Raw genomic sequence first — 20,653 nt, 5'->3', positions numbered from 1 at the left:
GGCATGCAGGATCTTGGTTTCCCCGACCAGGGATTGAAGCCGCACCCGCTGCACTGGAAGGTGGAGTCTTAACCACCGGGCCACAGGGAAAGTCTCTCATATATGCATTTTAGAAAGACCACATAGGCTGAAAGAGGATGCAAAAATGGTTTACTAGAGGAACTCAAGAGGACAGCCAAAGAGCCCACTTAGAGTACTGGCAGTGAAATTACATGCGTGTATGCACGTATGTGCTCAGTTGTGTCCAACTCCCTGCAGCCCTGTGGACTGTAGCCCTCCAGGCTTCTCTTGTCCATGGAATTTTCCAGGCAAGAATACTGGAGTGGGTTGTCACTTCCTACTCCAGGGGATCTTTCCCACCCAGGGATCTGCCATCTCCTGCAGTGGCAGGCAGATTCTTTACCACTAGCACCACATGGGAGAATACTAAAATTAAAGTTAAGTAAAATTAAGTCCTGACTTAATACTTCTTTTTCAAACTTTCTAAGCTACTATGACATACCTGTTTTCCAGATAAATATAGAAATTATTTAGCCAAGTTCCCTCCCATGCACCTGACTCCATTCCAAACCAACTGTGACTTTATTTGAAATGACATGAAATGTTTTAAATGAACTGTTGAAGAATAACTCCACATGTCATGTCCCCTATAGTTTTAAAATGATTGCGGCTAGGCCATTTCTCCTTCATACATTTTTGGAACATAAGACTCTGTGCTAATTATGGTCTTCTCCATCTTTTTATCTGGGCAGATCGTGATTCCTTCATTCCAGACATGTTTGCTATGCTCAAGGCACTGGGACCATCATGATGAAAAAGCAGATGCACTTCCTGTCCTCCTGGGACACAACAGGGTATAGAGACAAATAATTAGACAATTAGAGTACAGGGTGCAAGGTGCTGCTGGAGCACAGGGCAGAGGCATCTGGGGAGCTGAGGGAGTCAGCTCAGAGGAGCTGAATCTTTGGGAAGGTTATGTGGTTGTGCATGGTTGCTAGCAAAACAAAAATAAAGGAGAAAAAGTGGGACAGGAGAGCCTTAATCTTGACCAAAAGCAAAGGAAATATCAAAAACCAAAGGGAAAAGTGAAAGTGAAAGTCGCTCAGTCGTGTCCAACTCTTTGCGACTCCGTGGACTATACAGTCCACGGAATTCTCCAGATCGTGAAAAGGACTAAGGTCTCAGCCAAGAAGAAAGACCACCTTTTTGGAGAGAGTGAGATGGAGTATTTTAAACTTCAGTGTCAAATACAGGTATGTCTAGATCAAAATGAAGAGGCTTATTTTCCCAAAAGTCAAGGAGTGAATAAAGAAAAAAAATTTTGACCAGAATTTGAACCATGCTGGAGTTTTACTAAAATAACTATAAGCCATAGCCATGGAGTTGAGGAACCAAAGGAGTAAAAGACCCAAATAGAGACTCAGGTGCTTCAAAACTCTGTGTGTGGATTCTTCTCCTCAGTTCTAGTCTCGAGTCTCTCACACCAAATTTGAGTGGAGCGACAACCTGGAAATTGGGTGACACGCAGCAAACTAGGGCTAAAAGGCTTCCTCCAGAAAAAGAGAGGGTGGAGGAAACCAGGGAAGTGCGTCCATCCTATAAGAAAGAAACTATGCCTCCCAGCACTCTTCAGTATTGGTAAGAATGGACACATCCTTCTGCCAGAGGACAAAACAGAGAAACTGCCCATATTTTTTACATCTATATTTATTCTCAGGATTTTTAAAGGCTTTTTTTTTTTGGGGGGGGGTCATAAGATACTTGTTATTCTGAAAGCGGATTGGTAGTGCTAGTGGTGAAGAACCTGCCTGCCAACGCAGGAGACACAAGAGGTGTGGGCTTGATCCCTGCGTCGGGAAGATCCCCTGGAGCAGGAAATGACAACCCACGCCAGTATTCTTGCCTGGAAAAGACCCTGGACAGAGGAGCCTGGCAGGCTACAATCCACGGAGTTGCAAAGAGTTGGAGACGACTGAGCACGTGGAACAGGTCTGTAACCTGTGGTCTCTCTCTCTCCCCCCAATTTGAACGCTGTGAAGTGCAATTCAAGTCAAAATATGAGAAACTGAAAGATTTCGGAGTCTGAAAAAACTAGATCAAGAATGAGAAAAAAAAAGTTATCATGCACTTTCCTTTCCAGGGCTCCCCAAAGTTGTTAGAAAGAATACGACAATCTTCTCCTTAATCGTTTTATCTGGGCAGGGAGTACTTCTCTCATTCCAGAGATGTTTACTACCCCCAAGGCACTGGGGCCATCATGATGAAAAGGCAGATACACTTCCTGAAGCACAGGGGAGAGGCATCTGGGAAGTTCAGGAGAGCAGCCCGGAAGAAGTGAATCTATGGGAAGGTTATGCGGGTGTCCCCCTGGCTGGGACCCAAGCTATGACCCAGAACCACATACTGGATCAGGGTAACCCACCTGGGTGTGGGTGACAGGTGTGCCCTCCCAGAGCACTACAGAATACAACTTCCTAATCTGCGCTCAGACCACAGGTGGGCCCACCAACCGCAAGCACAGCCGTACTCATTTCCCTCGATGGGCAGGACTGAGGTTATCATTTTCTATGAGTGTCATGACATGGCAATCACTGCTTTTAAAGAACTCAAGAAATGCTGCTTTTCTCCCTCTGCTGTAATTCTTTCAAATTCATTCAGTTCAGTTCAGTTCAGTCGCTCAGTCGTGTCCGACTCTTTGCGACCCCATGAATCGCAGCACGCCAGGCCTCCCTGGACATCACCAGCTCCCGGAGTTCACTCAGACTCACATCCATCGAGTCAATCCAGCCATCTCATCCTCGGTCGTCCCCTTCTCCTCCTGCCCCCAATCCCTCCCAGCATCAGAGTCTTTTCCAATGAGTCAACTCTTTCCATGAGGTGGCCAAAGTACTGGAGTTTCAGCTTTAGCATCATTCCTTCCAAAGAAATCCCAGGGCTGATCTCCTTCCGAATGGACTGGTTGGATCTCCTTGCAGTCCAAGGGACTCTCAAGAGTCTTCTCCAACACCACAGTTCAAAAGTATCAATTCTTCGGCGCTCAGCCTTCTTCACAGTCCAACTCTCACATCCATACATGACCACAGGATATTCTATTACCTCATTCTTCTTTATTATTTTTTTCTACTCTTCAATACTCACGCAGAATTCAACTCCCAACTGTTCCAAAATATATACATTCTGAATTTCAGCCACCGAAAGAGAAAAATGATTTTTCCATAGAATCATTTGATTCATATGAATCATATGATTCATTTTCATAGAATCCTGGTGAAGGACTGTGATTGGTCCAGCTTGAGTCAGGTGTCCTCTCCTGGACCAATTAACAGTGGCCAAAAAGAGTCTCTTGTATTTAAATTGCAGCATGCAGAGTTACCATTAGAGTAGACTGGAGGGAGGGATGCAAGTTAGATTAAAAAAAAAAAAAAAAAAGATAGGTATTCACTATAAGATCTGAATGCTGAATAGAAATATCCAGGAGAGGGCAAGGATGAAGACTCAAAAAAGCAAAATGATAATAGAGAGGTCCATGACCTTGTGGGGTGAGGAGAGACAGGACCCCTGGTAGGGCTGGTGGGACTGGCTTTCCAGAGGAGGGACAGACAGGAAGGGAGGAGGAAGGAGTGGGTAGAGGCACGGGGTTTAGATGTGCCAGCAGGAATGGTACAGTTCAGGTCTAAAGAAGTATTTTTCTGAGAAGCAGGAAGGTGATGCAGGAGGGAGCGGATAGGATAGAAATAGGAGATTAGTGGAAAGAACGTGAAATGAGAAGAGAACAGCTTAAGGAGAGCACGAGAGGGATGCCTGGCAGTTTTACCACCTGAGAGAGGGTGGAAACTAAATGTATTGAAACTTAACTGTCCAGTAGCATAATTTTCTCCTGCAAGTCTCAGCAGCCCCAGTATAGAGTCTCTATAGTATACAGTATAGAGTCTGTCGTATACATCATAGAGTCAATATCATATACAGTACAGAGTCTATATCATATACAGCATAGAGTCTATATAGTATATAGCATAGACTCTACACAGTATACTGCACAGAGTCTATATAGTATACAGTACAGTCTATATACTATGCAACATAGAGTCTATAGAGGCAAATAAAAAAGAGCAACTTGACAGGGCTAGGCTGGGCTTTTGCAGCTAAGGGCCCCTGAAGGACAGTGGGACGGTGCAGTTAAGTTGCGAAGACAGAGATGCTTGGGTTGAAAATTCCAGGTCAGAAGGAAGAAGGAAGCAGCAGCATGAGAACAAGAAGACAGATGACTCTTTGGGAGATGATCAAGACCACAGGGACGGGATGCACGACCAGTTCAGTTGGCTGCAAGGTTTCCGGGACAATTAATCCCACCCATGTCCCAGTGGATAGAGATCACTTAGATCTTTTAAGAGTCAGATGTACACAGGACTGATGGTTTTTCTGAAATGTTGCCTGGTCAGAACTAGTTATTCCTCAAAGCCTTTATATACTTCATACACTTAAGGAAGGTATACACATATTTCTCTCTCTCTCTAAGCTACCTGCGTTCTTTCTTAGATTGGGTTATCTACTCCAATCAGAGAAAGCAGCATGTGATTTCCAAGATGTTTCTGGGACTCAACCTTCCACCCATGGTGTTTTACACGCCTTCTCCCGACTCACTCAGAATACACACTTCCCATTCCATGAGCCCAGACTGCAAAATCTCACCACCTCTCAAAACCCAGGTAAATACCCAATTTCTCCAAGTTTCTGCCTATGTATTTCTTCCAGTACGCAGATTTTGTGTGTGTGTGTCATTTGTTTTTTTCTCATTCTCCTTTGGGACAGGAATTCTTCTTAAATTCAATTTTTAAGCCACAGTGTGTGTGTGTGCACTTGGAGCCCATACTCTTGATTTAAAGCACTCAGACAGTCCAAGACATAGACAACTGTCATCTTCTTAATCTAAAGCTCATATACCACACTGAGTATCTATAAAGAACAGACTCCTGTGACTAAAGAGAAAATGGGGAAGTTTATCTATATAAAATGTCTTCAAAGCTGCACAACAACCTGCCAAATTAGTAATGGCATGTTGAATGAATCAAATGGAATGCTTAGTACTGACTACTGGCCTTATGTTTCTTAGTCACTAAGTATTTTCTGCATGGTATGCCAAGGAAATCCAAAGTCACCAAGTTTTCCATTTCCCTACCTTTTAGGGGAATAGAGAAGATAGAAATGAGGGAGGAAGAGGGAGTTTACAGATCCAGGAACCTGGACAGAAGGAAAAGCAGTGGACTTCATCAAGGTGCTGCAGGCAAAATGGGGTAGGGTGCTTTACAACTCCCTAAGGACATGCGCACATAAACTCATTCAGCTCAATTTCAATGCAGGATTAATATGAAGAAAATTCATTAGCAATAATCCAACTTTTATTTTGCTCCAAATGAAGATGGCAATATCCATTTTGAAGACACTCTCATGCTCTGTTGAATTAACACTCCTTTAATTATAAAGCAATCTAGCAATAAATATAAAAATGCCTGCGGTATATACACTTTGACCCCTTATTTTACTTCTAGGAATCTACACTAAGGAAAAAAGACACAGTTTTACACACTCACATGCACACACAGACATTCATTAGCACAATTCACATCAGTCGTGTCTGACTCTGTAACCCTATGGACCATGGACTGTAGCCCTCCAGGCTCCTCTGTCATGCGATTCTCCAGGCAGGAATACTTGAATGGGTTGCCATGCCCTCCTCCAGGGGATCTTCCCAACCCTGGAATTGAGCCCATGTCTCTTAAGTCGCCTTCATTGACAGGTGGGTTCTTTACCACTAGTGGCACTTGGGAAGTCCCATATGTATATCTACTGACATGTAAAAATATCAATAATACATTTTATGTGAAAAATGAAGGCTAAAGCAGCATGTTCCCATATTTGTGTTTTATAAAAAGTTACACATATGCAAGAAAAAGAAATCTAGAAGGATACACCCAAAACTAACAGTGGCTTTTCTGGAGGTGAGATTTGGAGTGATTTTTACTTTCCTCTTTGTAACTCTGTCTTGACTCCATTTTTTAAAAAATACATTTGAATCAGTTCTAATGAGGTGGATGAAACTGGAGCCGATTATACAGAGTGAAGTAAGCCAGAAAGAAAAACACTAATACAGTATACTAATGCATATATATGGAATTTAGAAAGATGGTAACGATAACCCTGTATGCGAGATAGCAAAAGAGACACAGATGTATAGAACAGTCTTTTGGACTCTGTGGGAGAGGGCGAGGGTGGGATGATTTGGGAGAATGGCACTGAAACATGTATAATATCATATATGAAACGAATCACCAGTCCAGGTTCGATGCATGATACAGGATGCTTGGGGCTGGTGCACTGGGATGACCCAGAGGGATGGTACAGGGAGGGAGGTGGGAGGGGGGTTCAGGATGGGGAACACGTGTACACCCGTGGCGGATTCATGTTGATGTATGGCAAAACCAATACAATATTGTAAAGTGATTAGCCTCCAATTAAAATAAATAAATTTATAATTAAAAACATAAATAAATTCATAAAAGAATTCATAAAAAATAATAAAATAAAATACAAAAAATTAAAAAATAAGGACCATATATTATTTTTATATATTAAGTTTTCATTAAAAAAAAAGTCTGTCTTCACCTAAATGTGTATCAACAGATTAATGAATAAAGAAGATGTGGGTACATATATACAATGGAATACTACTCAGCCATAAAAAAGAATGAAATAATACCATTTGAGGCAACATGGATGGACCCAGATATTATCATACTAAGTGAAGTAAGACAGAAAGAGAAAGACAAATGCTACATGATATCACTTATCTAAAATATGACAGAAATGAACTTATCTATGAAACAGGAAAAAAAATCTGTCTTCGGTTTTCATTTTCAAACACTTTTAAGAGCTAATAAGGTTCACAAATAGTTCAACAATAATAAATTGTTTTAATTTTGCTTCTTCTCTGTACTCACACAATAGACCCTAGGTTTATCCTCACTTAAAGAAATAATCAGTAATATAACAGAAGTCATAGGACAGAGGTAACCAACAAAAGTGGCTGCTTCCAGCTCTGCTATGAAAAAAAGACAGAGGTGCTGTAATATTGATAATGTCATTTTATATTTTCAATGACAATTTTTAAAGAGCTTTTTTATCCACAATATTATTTGGTCCTCAAGTCTATGTAAAAGGCAGGCAAAGCACAACCCTCACTTTTCAGGTAAATAGCCTGAGTTAGGAGAGGTGGAGGGATGTACCCAGGGTCTCAGATTGGTGAATAATAGTGCTAGCTTGCACAATCCAAGATGGTAGCCACTAACCACATGTGGCTATCTAAGTTGATTTAAATGGTATACAATTTAACATTCAGTTCCTTAGTTGCACTAGTCACATTTCAAGGGTTCAACAGCCATTTGTGGTTAGTGGCTACTGTGTTAGATGGTGGCAGATAAAGAATATTTCCATCCCCACAGAAATAATGCGATTTCCATGCCACTAACATTTTCCACTCACGTGGTGGCTTTCTACACCCTTGCTTTGCCCCCTTGAAAAAAACAGGAAGATATTATTTGATAATCTTTCCCTCAAGACATGAATCTGAAAAATCATAGGAAAAACAAAAACCTGTGTTGAATTAGAATAACTGAAAGGTGGCTGGTACAGCTGGAGAACAGTGAGTAGTGAAAGAAGGACACAAGAAGAGCCTGAAGGTGGCCCAGTGAACTCGAGGGATACCTACTTAGCACCTATTCACTCTCTTCTTCCTTTGCAATAGAGCTAAGATTTTGTTGAGGTGTCAACCCCCGCCCCTATGGCCTTTGTGCCTCAGAGTGGACCTGCAATGCAACTTGGGCCTGACGAAAAAAGATGAGAAGTAAGCTAATAGGATAATACCCTCTTGTGGCTTTGGTCTTCACCTCTGAAAGGTCAAACAGCTGAATGCCTACTTAACATCATCTCAGGGATTACCCAAAAAGTGGCCATATACCATGCGATCACACACATAACTTATATCTGATCAGCATAACAGAGTCAGCAATATGGATAAAGCATGCCATTCAGACTTATTAACATAGGCCCATCTATAGGTAAACATCGGCTTCCCAGGTGTCGCTAGTGGTAAAGAACCCACCTCCAAATGCAGGAGACATAAGAGACACGGGTTTGATCCCTGGGTCAGGAAGATCCCCTGGAGGAGCACATTTTCCTCCTCCAAGAATACATACACTCCAGTTTTTTGCCTGGAGCATCCCATGGGCAGAGGAGCCTGGGGTGCCACAGTCCATAGGGTCAGAAAGAGTCACACACGACTGAAGTAACTCGGCACACATGCACGTAGGTGAGTATCTAGATTTATCTTGGGGCAAAAAAATCTAATTTTGCACTTTATGTGTTGAAATTCCATTATCTAAAATAGAAATATAGCCTTCCAAAAAAGTAAATTACAGTAATTAGTGGTAGTCTAGAAAACTGTTAATTTTATGTATAAAAACCATCCAAAAATTTCAAATTATTAAATTTAAATAAGGGGAACAAACTGACAGTATAAACATTAAGAGCACATTCATAGGTAACCTTTGGGAAGAACATTATATCCTTCTGTAGCCGAACATTTATAACAGTTTCAACAACCAAGACAGGATACAGGGGTGAGATGACAACCTAATTTCTTATCTTCGTAAAACCATAACATTAAATAAAATAACCCTTTAAAAACTGCTGCAGGGAGCTCAGCTTGGAGTTCTGTGATGATCTAAAGAGGTTGGATGGGAGCAGGGGAGGAGGGAGGCTCAAGAAGGAGGGGATATACATGCACACACACATACAGCTGATTCCAGAGAAGGAAATGGCAACCCACTCCAGTGTTCTTGCCTGGAGAATCCCAGGGACGGCAGAGCCTGGTGGGCTGCCGTCTATGGGGTTGCACAGAGTTGGACACGACTGAAGCGACTTAGCAGCAGCAGCAGCATAGCTGATTCACTTTTTATACAGCAAAAACTAACAGAACAAAGCAATTATACTCCAATAAAAAAATTTAGGTCACACACACAGAAACTGCTGGGGCTCCCCTGGTGACTCAGGGGTAAAGAAACCACCTGCCAATTCAGGAGACATGGGATTGATTCCTGGTCTGGGAAGATCCCACATGTGGTGGAACAGCTAAGTTCCTGTGCCACAACTATTGAGCCTGTGCTTCAGAGCCCGGAAGCCACAACTACTGAAGCCTGCTTGCCCATCGAGCCGGTGCTCCACAACGAGCAGCCACTGCAACGAGCAGCCTGCGCACCGCAACTGGAGAGTAGCCCCCACTTGCCACAACTAAACAAAAGCCTGTGCAGCGGAGAAGACCTGGCACAGCCAAAAATAACAAAATAAGTAAAAATTCTTTAAAAAAAAAATGCTGAATTTCTTAATTATGTGGTTCTGTTGGGGCCACGAGTCTTTTATGGAAAATCTCAGTTTGGAAATTCTTTGTATCTTGTGAGAACGAATTCTACACACTTTGTAGAATGAAACCTTAGAAAACTGTCATGCAGTTTTCAATGGAAGAAATGCAGGAGAGGTTATGAGTGATTTTGGAATCACAAGTATACGCAGCTTTGTTCACAAGCTCCAGAGAGTAATTACAGAGCAACTGCTGGCCTTAAGCAGAAAAATGATGGCTACCTGTCATCTTTCCTCACCAAAAGACAAGCTGCAAGACAGAGTTTGGAACAGTCTCACCAGCAACTTACATAAAATGTTCAATGGGATGAAACAGCAGCTCTCACATGTTAAAAAGACAGCCTTGAATGAGAGAAAGCTCAGTACTGTACTCAGCACACAATGGTAGCTATACAGCAAGCCTTCATAAGAACCAGTGGTGGCTTGTACAGAAAGCAGTTCACCTGCTGAAAAAGGTACCGGGTCACAAGCCCTGAATACAAGTATTTCCTACATGAAAGCTGCTCTGTACAATCTCCTGTCACTCCGCTTCAGAAAAGATGTTGAAATAGATATGCGTGCACCAAAAGCAGGCGATGAAAATGCGGTCCCCCTTCACTTCGCTGGAAACAGTTAATTCATTCAAGATTAACTGAACCCAAAGAGATATGATATGAATCCTGGACCAGGAAACGAACAAAAATTGCTATAAAAGACATTATATTGGGGGCTATTGGCAAAATCTAAATATGGACTTTGATACCAGACAATCATCTAATCCAGGGCAAAATTTCCTGCTTCCAGTGTCTACACTGGGATGATATAGGAGCCTCTCCTTGTTCTTGGAATTATACCCTCAAGTATAGGGGGTAAAGGGGCATGGTGTCTGCAATTTACTTTCACATTATTGGTAGATGCGATGATAAGGCAAATGCCAAACAATTGATGTGTCTGGGTAAAAAGTACAAGGGAGGTCCTGTAACTTTTCAGACATTCAAAATTATGTCGGGGACCTCCCTGGTGGTCCAGCAGTTAACAATTCATGCTCCCGGTACAGTGGGGCCCAGGTTCAATCCCTGGTCAGGGAACTAGACCCCACATGCCAAGACCTGGCAGAGCGGAATAAATAAATTATTTTTAAAATGATGTCAAAGTAAAAGATGACTAAAAGAGTTAAATCATTTCTCTCTTGACATTGCCTTCAGAAAACAAGTGGTTCTGTGGTGGTCAGGTCTTGCAGTGATCCAGGAGATGAAAGGTTCTGGATGTTGCAGAGGCCTTTAGTTCCCTTGAAGGGCCCACCCTACTCTGTGGCTAGCTCTGAGGGTCAGGCTGGATCCAGAAGTGATTCAACTCCTGATGGCAGAGCACACGGCTGTTTAGTGGGGGTCATTCAATGACGACTTAAAGTGTGAATTCCTGGGGTAGTTCGTATGTAACCACTGTCTCCTGTAGCCTTACTGTCACAGTCTATAGCCAGGCTCACTCACCCCAGCAGCCCCAAATCTCATGCTTGTTCCTCAAAGTACATGTTTTAAGACAATAGCCCTGTAATAAGGAAGCTCCTAGATGACCATCTCAAAGGCAATGCCAAGTTCCCCGACATTCCTACAGACCCAGGAAAAGTCAGATAAATATTATAAAATAAGAGAACAAATACATTGTGAGAAATAAACATTCTGAAGACATGGACACTTGAAACAAACAGTCACTTAAAAATTAGGTGTGCTCATCTTACAGCTGAAAAAACATGTTTGAAGCCTGAACTGTGGCATTTCATGTACTTTCTACAGTTTAAAACAAAACCCAGAAGGAAATACACTTTACTATCATGACATGTCATCCGCAAATTATATGTCTAACCCTTGAGCTTATTTTAGAAACTTTCCTCACTAATTTGCCTGTGTTTTTGAATAGCAAGTAATATGTTTTCAATCAGGAAAGGTTACAGGGAAATTTTTGTGGTAAAAACTGGCCTTCCACTAGCATAAAAATCATCCCTCTTTCTTCAGTCCTTTGGGAAATAATATTTTTCTTCATCATTGTCAAGCAGCGTTCAAACCAATTTTAACAGCTACTGTTCCAGAGAATGGTTGTTTACATCCATCAAAAACTGCTGTCACTCAAAACCATGTAAGAGGGAAAAAAAAGGCAGTCCATTGGATAAAGAAATGATTGTTTCTTTATAATATTTGAAGAGTGAATTAAACTCTGTGAACTTTTATCATAAACATAGTGCTAATTATCCACTAAGGTGTAAATGGACAATTGTCCATCCTCTAATACATCACACAATTAGCCCTGAACTACTGTGTTGTTTTTTTTAACCTTTCATACAGGAATATTACCATAAAACATAGCTCTTTTACTCTGAACTGAAATTGTATTTGAAGTTAATTTTTTTAATGTATTTTTCATGTAAAATGTCTTGTTTAATCGCTAAGTCATGTCTGACTCTCTGCAATCCCGTGAACTGTAGCCCACCAGGCTCCTCTGTCCATGGGATTCTCCAGGCAAGAATACTGGAGTGAATTGCCACTTCCTTCTCCAGGGGTCAAATATCTGGGCAATACAAAAATTAAATGGCTTCTGTGAGTGCTCTATTTTCTTGTCTTTCACTGTTTCTCTAAAACTTCCAGGGACTAAATAATTACTGCACCTCCAATAGCATTTAGTAATTTTGCACAGGAATAACAGTAATGCTACATTTTTTTTTCCTTCTCCTCAAAATATGTGCCCTGTTTTTTATTTTTCTAAGATCTAGTATACAAGGATATGCCAATTTTTCCTTTACCAATCCTTTTTTAAAAAAAAATAAATTTTCTAAAACCTAACTACAAACATTAGTGAATTTTAAGGGAACAGAGTAGTTATCAAGGTCTGGCTAGAGCTTGATCACTAGCTTACCATGGGAATCGATCTGTTTCTTTTTTCTTGTTTATGAGAGAATAAACCTCCCTGTACTCACTTTAAAGTTGTTTAAATATACTTGCAAGGGAATTTTTTTCAGAGTACCAACTTATTAATTCTCCCCTGCACCTGGGCTGCTAAGTGTTTGGTTACTAACTTATGTCTGACTCACTTGCGACCCCATGGGCTGTAGCCTACCAGGCAAGAATACTAGAGTGGGTTGTCATTTCCTCCTCTAGGGGATCTTCCCAACCCAGGGATCAAACCCACATCTCCTGTGGCTCTTGCCCCGGCAGGCAGATTCTTTACCACTGAGCCACCACAGAAGCCACGGGCTGCTAAGTATTGCCAGAGAAATACCCTAGATCAACAGAGGGCAAAAACGCTACAAATCTGGTTTTCAGCTTCAGGAGAACCTCTGACACTGGTGAAGGTTCAACTTGGTGGTCCCCCACAGTAGTCCTCAGACAGCTCCCCGGCCTGAGCTGCAGACAGTCACCTGGATCAGAAGGCAAACCCGTTCACCCACACCTCATCACTTAGCTCATGTTTCTACTACTCCATTCACTCTCAGCCAATGTTGTGCCTTCTCTTTCACAGAGAAAAAGAAATCGATTACAGAAACTCCTCCCACTTCCTCCTAGCTCACCTGCATGCCCTCCCATCCTAACCTCCTTCCCTGAAAAAAGGTGGCTCCAGAGCTCTGGGCCCAATCCCCTCTCCTGTCCTCCACTATCAATTCCTGCAAACATGCATATGTCACACCCATCTGTAAGAACTAATAATATAACACCTTCTATCACTTCTGCAGCTCCTCAACCTAGGAACTCTCTCCTGCCCTTCATAGCTATGATCATGGAATAAACCATATCTACTTCATGCACCTGTCAGCCCACCCTAAACCTAACAACTTACCATTACACCAATGCCTCCAGGCACCAAACCGAGTGGATTCATCCATCCTGTGCTTATGAGACCTCTCTATAGCATTAACTAACGTTGACCCTTCTTCCCAAGAATTCCTCTTTTATTAGTTTCTCTCATACCACTGGGCTTCCCAGGTGGCTCAGGGGTAAAGAATCTGCCTACAATCCAGGAGATGTGGGTTCAATCTCTGAGTCCCAAAGATCCCCTGGGGAGGCAAATGGCGACCCATTCCAGTATTCTTGCCTAGGATCCCACAGACAGAGGAGTCTGGTGGGCTACAGTCCATGGGGCCACAAAAGAGTTGGACACGACTTAGCGACTAAACAACACTCATACCATGGTGTTACTTTCTGGTTCATCTATTTCTTTTATTAACTCTTTCTCCAATAAAACCTTTAAACGTCAGAGCCAGCTATCAATGGGAGTAGAAATTGAAATAAAGATTTTGAAAAGCACTTAATAAAAAATGTAAAGCTTTACACTGTTCCCATCCTTTAACCCACTTATTCTACCTCTAAAAATCCATGTTAAGAACCATAAATAATGAAAGGAGAAATAATCCTTGCACATAAACATTAAAAGCAATATTATAATTTTAATAAGATGACACTACACTTGAACTAATGTTAAGTGGAAAAAAATATGATGTAAAATTGTCCACACAGTGGTATCTCAACTGTGTGGAAAGTATGTGCGCAGGAAAAAGTCTGGAAAGAAATATTCCAAATGTTAACGGTGATTTTCTTGGGAAATGAGAATCGCATTATTGGTGAATCTTATTGGCTTTATATATTTTGCACTTGCCAAGTTTTTCACAGGGATCATTTGTATTTTGAGAGGGGAAAAAAACCTATGCATGAAAAACAATTCAATAAAGGGCCCAAACTCCTTTTTTGAAAAGGTGATATTTGCCTTCACTTCCCCTGCCCATCCTCCAGCTGGTAGTCTCACGCCCTCCAGAAGCAGGAAATGTCACCACTTACAGATGACTGACACCTTGCCAGTACGGGTCACTCTTCTAAGCTCCAGAATTGTGCTCCCACGTGGCTTCTAGGCAATTTCCTGTGACGACTCATAAGAACCAGAGCATCAACCTCTCATCTTAGCCTCCTTCCCACACTCCACATCTTTACCCTCTGGTCTTGGTAAACAGCCTCACTCTCCCCAAATTTCCCTACTTTGGGTAATAAGGTAAGAACAACAGGATGGATTAACAAATTATGGATTTTTTTCCCCCACACAACTGAATCAGTGCTCTAAGAATCAATATATGCAAGATGGAAAATTTACTCAATAAATAACTATAAACAATTAAAAGTTCAACATATGAAGTGTGGTCTCTGCCTTACGTTTACATAGCTATTTTGTAGTTATTTTGAAAGTGTACAAGGTTTAAAATTAATAAGAATCTTTCTCAACTTTTTTTCTCTCTTTCTGAGGCACGTTTGAAAATCACCTTTCAGAGCTACTGATTTCCAATATAGGCAAAAATCATCTTAGCTTCCTAAAAACAGAAAAAAGTCAAATTATTACCAGCCATATCAACAACAGGAATCACACTGAAATCAGTCTGAACTAAAGAGAAAGAGAGTCTCCATTTCACGTCACAGTTTTTTCCTCCTTTCATTCCAAACACATGCACTAGGAAACCCATGGGAATTTAAATTTACTAATCAGAATTTTCATGAAGATCTAACTCATGAGGGGTTGTGCTCCGTCCTCAGTTGCTCAGTGGTGTCCAACTCTATAGGATACAATGGACTGTAGCCCACCAGTCCATGGGATTCAGCCCACTGAATCCCACCAGTCCATGGGATTCTCCAGGTAAGATTACTTGAGTGGGTTGCCATTTCCTCCCCTAGGGGGTCTTCCCAACCCAGGAATCGAACCTGCATCTCCTGCGTCTTCTGCATTGCCAGTGGATTCTTTATCATTGAGCCATTGGGGAAAGCCCCTAAGGGGTTATGAAAAAATAAAAATAATAAGGGATCCTGGCAAAGCAGAGACTATTGAAAATTATGAAACCCTGAGAAATTGATCTCTTCCTTGCTTTACTATTCACAGTTCCTCACAAGTGAGTCACCCTCTTCCAAAAAAGCAGGGTTCCACCTGAAATGAACCTGCCTGTGAAGGAGCTTGCACATGGAAGCAAAACAACTTGGGTTTCTCTCTGGCCTGAAGCAGGAAATCATGGATGAAGCCAACTGCAAACAACAAATAATCCAAAAGTAATTCTGCCTCACTTTTGGGATACACTCTACACTTTACACAGTGGGGACAGATTCCATTTTCTTTGACAAACTAATATTAGAATCAGTTTGCACTTCCAGCACACAGGCCCACTGAGCCAGTGAAGCAGGGCTGGGGATTCAAAACATCCCCTAAATGTTTGATTCCTGAGGGCATCTGAGACTCAAGATGAAATCAGGAGGTGATCTGAAGAGAAGCAATCAACAGAGGGTAAAGGTTGAAGAAGCCCAATAAAATCTGTAATGACAGCTGTGGCACTCATGAACTGGAGGGAGAATTAGGATACTGTGCTGGGTGAGAACCCACTGGCAGAATCCACACCCTGTACTGAGTATCTGCACCGTGGTCTGAGACACAACGTGTGGTATACAAATTGTATACATGAATCCCACCTCACACACGTGCCCAGATGCCACATTTGGCAGCTGTTCTTCCAGTCTCTGCAAAGCCACCGCAGTCATGCCGCCCTTCGGCTGGCACTGATAAACCGACGGTTAATACTGGCACCCACGAGATTTATGCCGCCGTTCATAAGGTCAAAGGACTTCCACCAAGTCTGAATTGCATGCTCATTTATACACTGATTTTCATGCCTTTCTTCATTGGGTTTTTTTTTTAAAACACACACTTTATTGAAGTGCAATATACACACATAAAAGTGCACAAGTCATGAGTGTTAAGTATGATGAATTACGGAGGTGAACACACCCGTGTGACACTCCTGTGTCAAGACACTCCTTGGTAGCCCAGTGGCTAAGAATCTGTGCTCTGAATGCAGGGAGCCTGGATTTGATCCCTGGTCAGGGAACTAAATTCCACACGCCACAACTAAGAGTTTCCATGCCACAACTAACTTGGTGCAGCCAAGTAAATACATAAAAAAATAATTTTTAAAAAGACGATGCCCAGCTGGACAGAGGCACAGAGTAGGGCCTGTTTTGTGTCCACCTTCTTTTGTTCAATGTTACGATTGTGCGATTCATTCACAGTGACTCGTGGAGCTGTCGTCCCTTACTTTCTGCTGTTATCTGGTCACTCTATTGTATGAATGAGTGTGTGTATGGATCAGTCCATACTCTCCCCCACCCCAACTCAATCTGTGCTCAGTAATGTCTGACTCTTTGCGACCCAAAGCAATGTAGCCCCCATGCTCCTCTGTCTATGGAATTCTCCAGGCAGGAATACTGGAGCGGGTAGCCACTCCCTTCCCCAGGGGATCTTCCCAACCCAGGGGTAGAACCCAGGTCTCCTGCATGGCAGCCAGATTCTTGACAGTCTGAGTCACGAGGGATGCTCTACTGTATGAACACCACAATGATTTTTCCATCCCACTCCTGATGAAAACTTGTGATCTTCCCCAGGTCTGGACTCTTAATCTTTCTTGCATTTTAACATCTAACACTTCTTCTTTTCTTTTTTGCATGCTTTATTTATTCAAAACAACTTTTGTTAGCTCTTACACATCAAAACAGTTCTCCAGATGCCCAATCAAATGGTGGAGGACGAGGCCACAACAGAGAAAACGCTATGTGTTGCAGAAGATAATTCAGCCCTGAGAAACACGGCCTAGAGTCCTTCGGAGGAGGCTGAGGCCCACCCAAGGTCAGGCTGGCCCAGGCTGTGGTCTCTGTAGGCCCGGCTGTCTCGGCCAGAGTGTATTCACTCTCATTTCCTCATTCTCCTTGGACACTCCTTTTTTTTTTAAAACTGGCTGTGCTGTGTCTTAGTTGCAGTGTGAGGGCTTCTCACTGTGGTGGCTTCTCTTGTTGCGGGATTCAGGCTCTAGAGCGCCAGCTCAGCAGCTGCAGCTCATGGACTCAGCTGCTCCCACAGCATGTGGGATCTTCTAGGACCAGGGATTGAACCCGTGTCCCCTGCCTTGGCAAGCAGATTCCCAACTGGACCACCAGGGAGGTTCCTTGGACACCCATTTTTAAGGAAGCTATTTAGGAACAAATAGTGTTATAAGATGGAGAAGGCAATGGCATCCCACTCCAGTCCTCTTGCCTGGAAAATCCCATGGACGGAGGAGCCTGGTGGGCTGTAGTCCATGGGGTCGCTAAGAGTCGGACATGACTGAGCAACCTCACTTTGACTTTTCACTTTCATGCATTGGAGAAGGAAATGGCAACCCACGCCAGTGTTCTTGCCTGGAGAATCCCAGGGATGGGGGAGCCTGGTAGGCTGCAGTCCATAGGGTTGCGAAGAGTCGGACACGACTGAAGCGACGTAGCAGCAGCAGCAGTGTTATAAGATAGCACTGAATTGAGCCACTTTAAACAGAATATACCTTCGCTGCCCTTCATGGACCATGTGTGGTATGGAGGCAGGCAGTGTAGACGATGAGGATGGTGCCTCGGCGCACCCCATCCTGCCCACCTCCTCAGGGATCTCACCTTTTTCATCAGAACCTCTCTTCTCAAACTTCTCTCTCTCTCCCCTGCCTCCTTTCCATCATCATTTACTCTCTCAACTCTCCAGGCTTAAAAGTAAGAGAAGAGCAAAACCTCACCCACCTCCTGTAGCTACCGGCCTTCCCGCCCTGTTCAGAGCAAACTTCCTGGAAGCCTGCGGGCCTCTGTGGGATTCGAGTTCTCCACCCTCCCATTCACTGTTCAACTCATTTCGATTGTTTCCCACTTCTGCCCGCAAACTGAGACCCGCCCTTGGTAAGCTCCTGACGCCCTCCGCAGTGCTGGGTCTGAGGGACGCTCCTCTACCTCATCTTCCCTGACATCTCTGCCATTCTCAACTCCCACGCCTCTGGACTCCTGTGACGTCACCCGCCTGGTGATGTCCAACCTCCCTGGATGCTCTTTTTCAGGATCCAGAGGGGTGCCTTCCACTTCCTTCTGACTGCTCCTCGGGGTTCAGTCCTTGGCCCTTTGCTCACACTTGGTGCTCTTTTCCAATAATCTGCATCTCATGGACATATTCACTTCAATCTCAAAGTGACAGGAAGTCCTGGGAAAACAGTCTCCTTTTTCTAATATTCTTTTCAATATTCTGCACACACAGGCAAGCGCCCCCAGCCTACCTCACTGCCCTCTATTCCTCTCCATATGTAAGAAGCAGGCAGGGTAGCAGGAAGGATCTGAAGGCAAGCCAATCTGGTTTCAGGTTCAAACCGCCTCTTAAAGCAACTCTTTTCAAGAGAGAGGAAATGACTCTCTCCAAGTCACAATGCTTCACATTTGTATAATGAGTGCAACACCTATCTTGGAGGACTGAACGGATCGAAAGAGAAATGAATGAATGAATTAATTAATTAAAAACCATCCAGGGACTTTTTTCTCTGGTGGTCCAGTGGTTAAGAATCTGCTGGCCAATGCAGGGGACATGGGTTCAATCCCTGGCCCTGGAAGATCCCACATGCCTCGGGCGGGGCAGCTAAGCTCAGGCACAACTACTGAGTTCACACTCCAGAGCCCGTGCTCTGCAGCAAGAGAGGTCACTGCAATGAGAAGCCTGCGCACCGCAACCAGAGAAGAGGCCCCCACTCACTGCAACTAGAGAAAGCCCATGTACAGAGAAAAAGACCCAGCAGAGCCAAAAATAAATAAGTAAAAGTAAAATTTTTAAATGAAATATTAATTTTAATTAATTTTAAAATTATTTTAAATTAAAATGTAATTTAAATTAACATTTTAAATTAAATTTTAAAAATTAATTTAAAAATTAAAATTAGAAGTAAAAATTAAAACTATCTAACCCAGTGCTGGATGTCCCAATCATCAGTATCCTCTCCATCTTCCCTGTTATGGCAGTCAGTCCTGTGTCCTTTACTACACTGTATTTAAAGCAGTGCTCTCTATAGGAAGCCTCCAAACCTGTCAGACTAGTCCTCTCATTGTCCCTGAACACCATACGCCCTTCACAGGGGCACCTCTGCATGGAATGTCCCCTCTCCACTCTTACTCCATGCATACCTAAGTTTTACACTCCAACACCTAGTCCCATCCCATACCTCTAATAAAGGCCTTCATGAAGCTCACAGAAACATCCCCCAGTCTGAAATGTATAAACTATTAACACCAAAGGTCTGGTACATACTGAGTTCCGACAGCACATTTGTAAGTCCAATTTGTTGGTAAGTCCAGCAAAGTTAGCCTAGGTACCCGACTAATACAATTGGCTATATAGTACGGTACTGTAATAGGTTTGTAATACTTTTTACACAAATGATACATAAAAACAAACACAAGAAATAAACATATTAAATCTTACAACATGGTACTTTGAAAATACAGTAGTATAACACAACAGCTGGCATACGGGAGCATGTTTGCATCTTTGACAGTCCACAACTTGAAGGTTCATATGTAGGGGATTTACTGTATTTATTATATACTATGGTATAGGGGTCATCTACTTTTTATGTCAATGCCCTTTTTACCTAATAACATCATTAATGTTTCTTATAGGGAGCTATATATATATACTCTCTGTAATATACACAGTCTCTAGCCAAGAGTATGTAAAAAACACCTGCTGATTGGTATAAGAGGGCAATCTCCTTTGATATGTAATAACTGAAGGCATAAACATCATTTAGTAAATCCAACTATACTTTAAAATATGTATACAGACACCCAGAATCTTAGCATCTGGGGCTTCAGAAGCCTTGTAGGCCATGCACAGCATCCCTTTACAATGGCCTCGGCGAGCGACCTTCCAAACTCTGTCTCAGTGAATCCTCACAACCAGAGGCTCACTATATTCCTTTCAAGCTGTGTGATGTCTAGGTAACAGTTACTTAAAAAAAAAAAAAAAAAAAGGCAATCTCAAAGTTGTAACCAAAAGAGTTGCAGGTCCCTTCTTTCTTCCTTAATGACTTGAGAATCACCTGCGGCCCATGCACACGAGCTTCACACAGTTACATTCTCCTACGTAACCACAACACAACCATCAGGCTCAGGAAATTAAGACCTGGTACATTTACCCACAACAAATTCTCAAACTCCGTTCAGATTCCAGCGGCTCAATAATCTCCTTGACAGCAAAAGAATCTGGTTCAGAATCATGCTTTACCTTCAGTTGCTATATCATTCTAGAATAGTGGGCCTTCCTTGATTTTTAGGAATGTGACATTTTTAAAGATTATAACTATTTGGTCCTT

The 20,653-nt window shown here is 42.5% G+C and overlaps 1 protein-coding gene across 1 annotated transcript in view; it reads right to left on the bottom strand.

Moving 5' to 3' along the window:
- Positions 1-20,653, bottom strand: part of MYO1D (myosin ID) — a 359,813-nt gene that overhangs the window by 321,927 nt on the left and 17,233 nt on the right. The window lies entirely within an intron of this gene.

This window comes from Capricornis sumatraensis, chromosome 8, assembly GCF_032405125.1.
Source record: "Capricornis sumatraensis isolate serow.1 chromosome 8, serow.2, whole genome shotgun sequence".
Lineage (NCBI taxonomy): Eukaryota > Metazoa > Chordata > Mammalia > Artiodactyla > Bovidae > Capricornis > Capricornis sumatraensis.
This window is presented reverse-complemented; position numbering and strand designations above follow the sequence as displayed.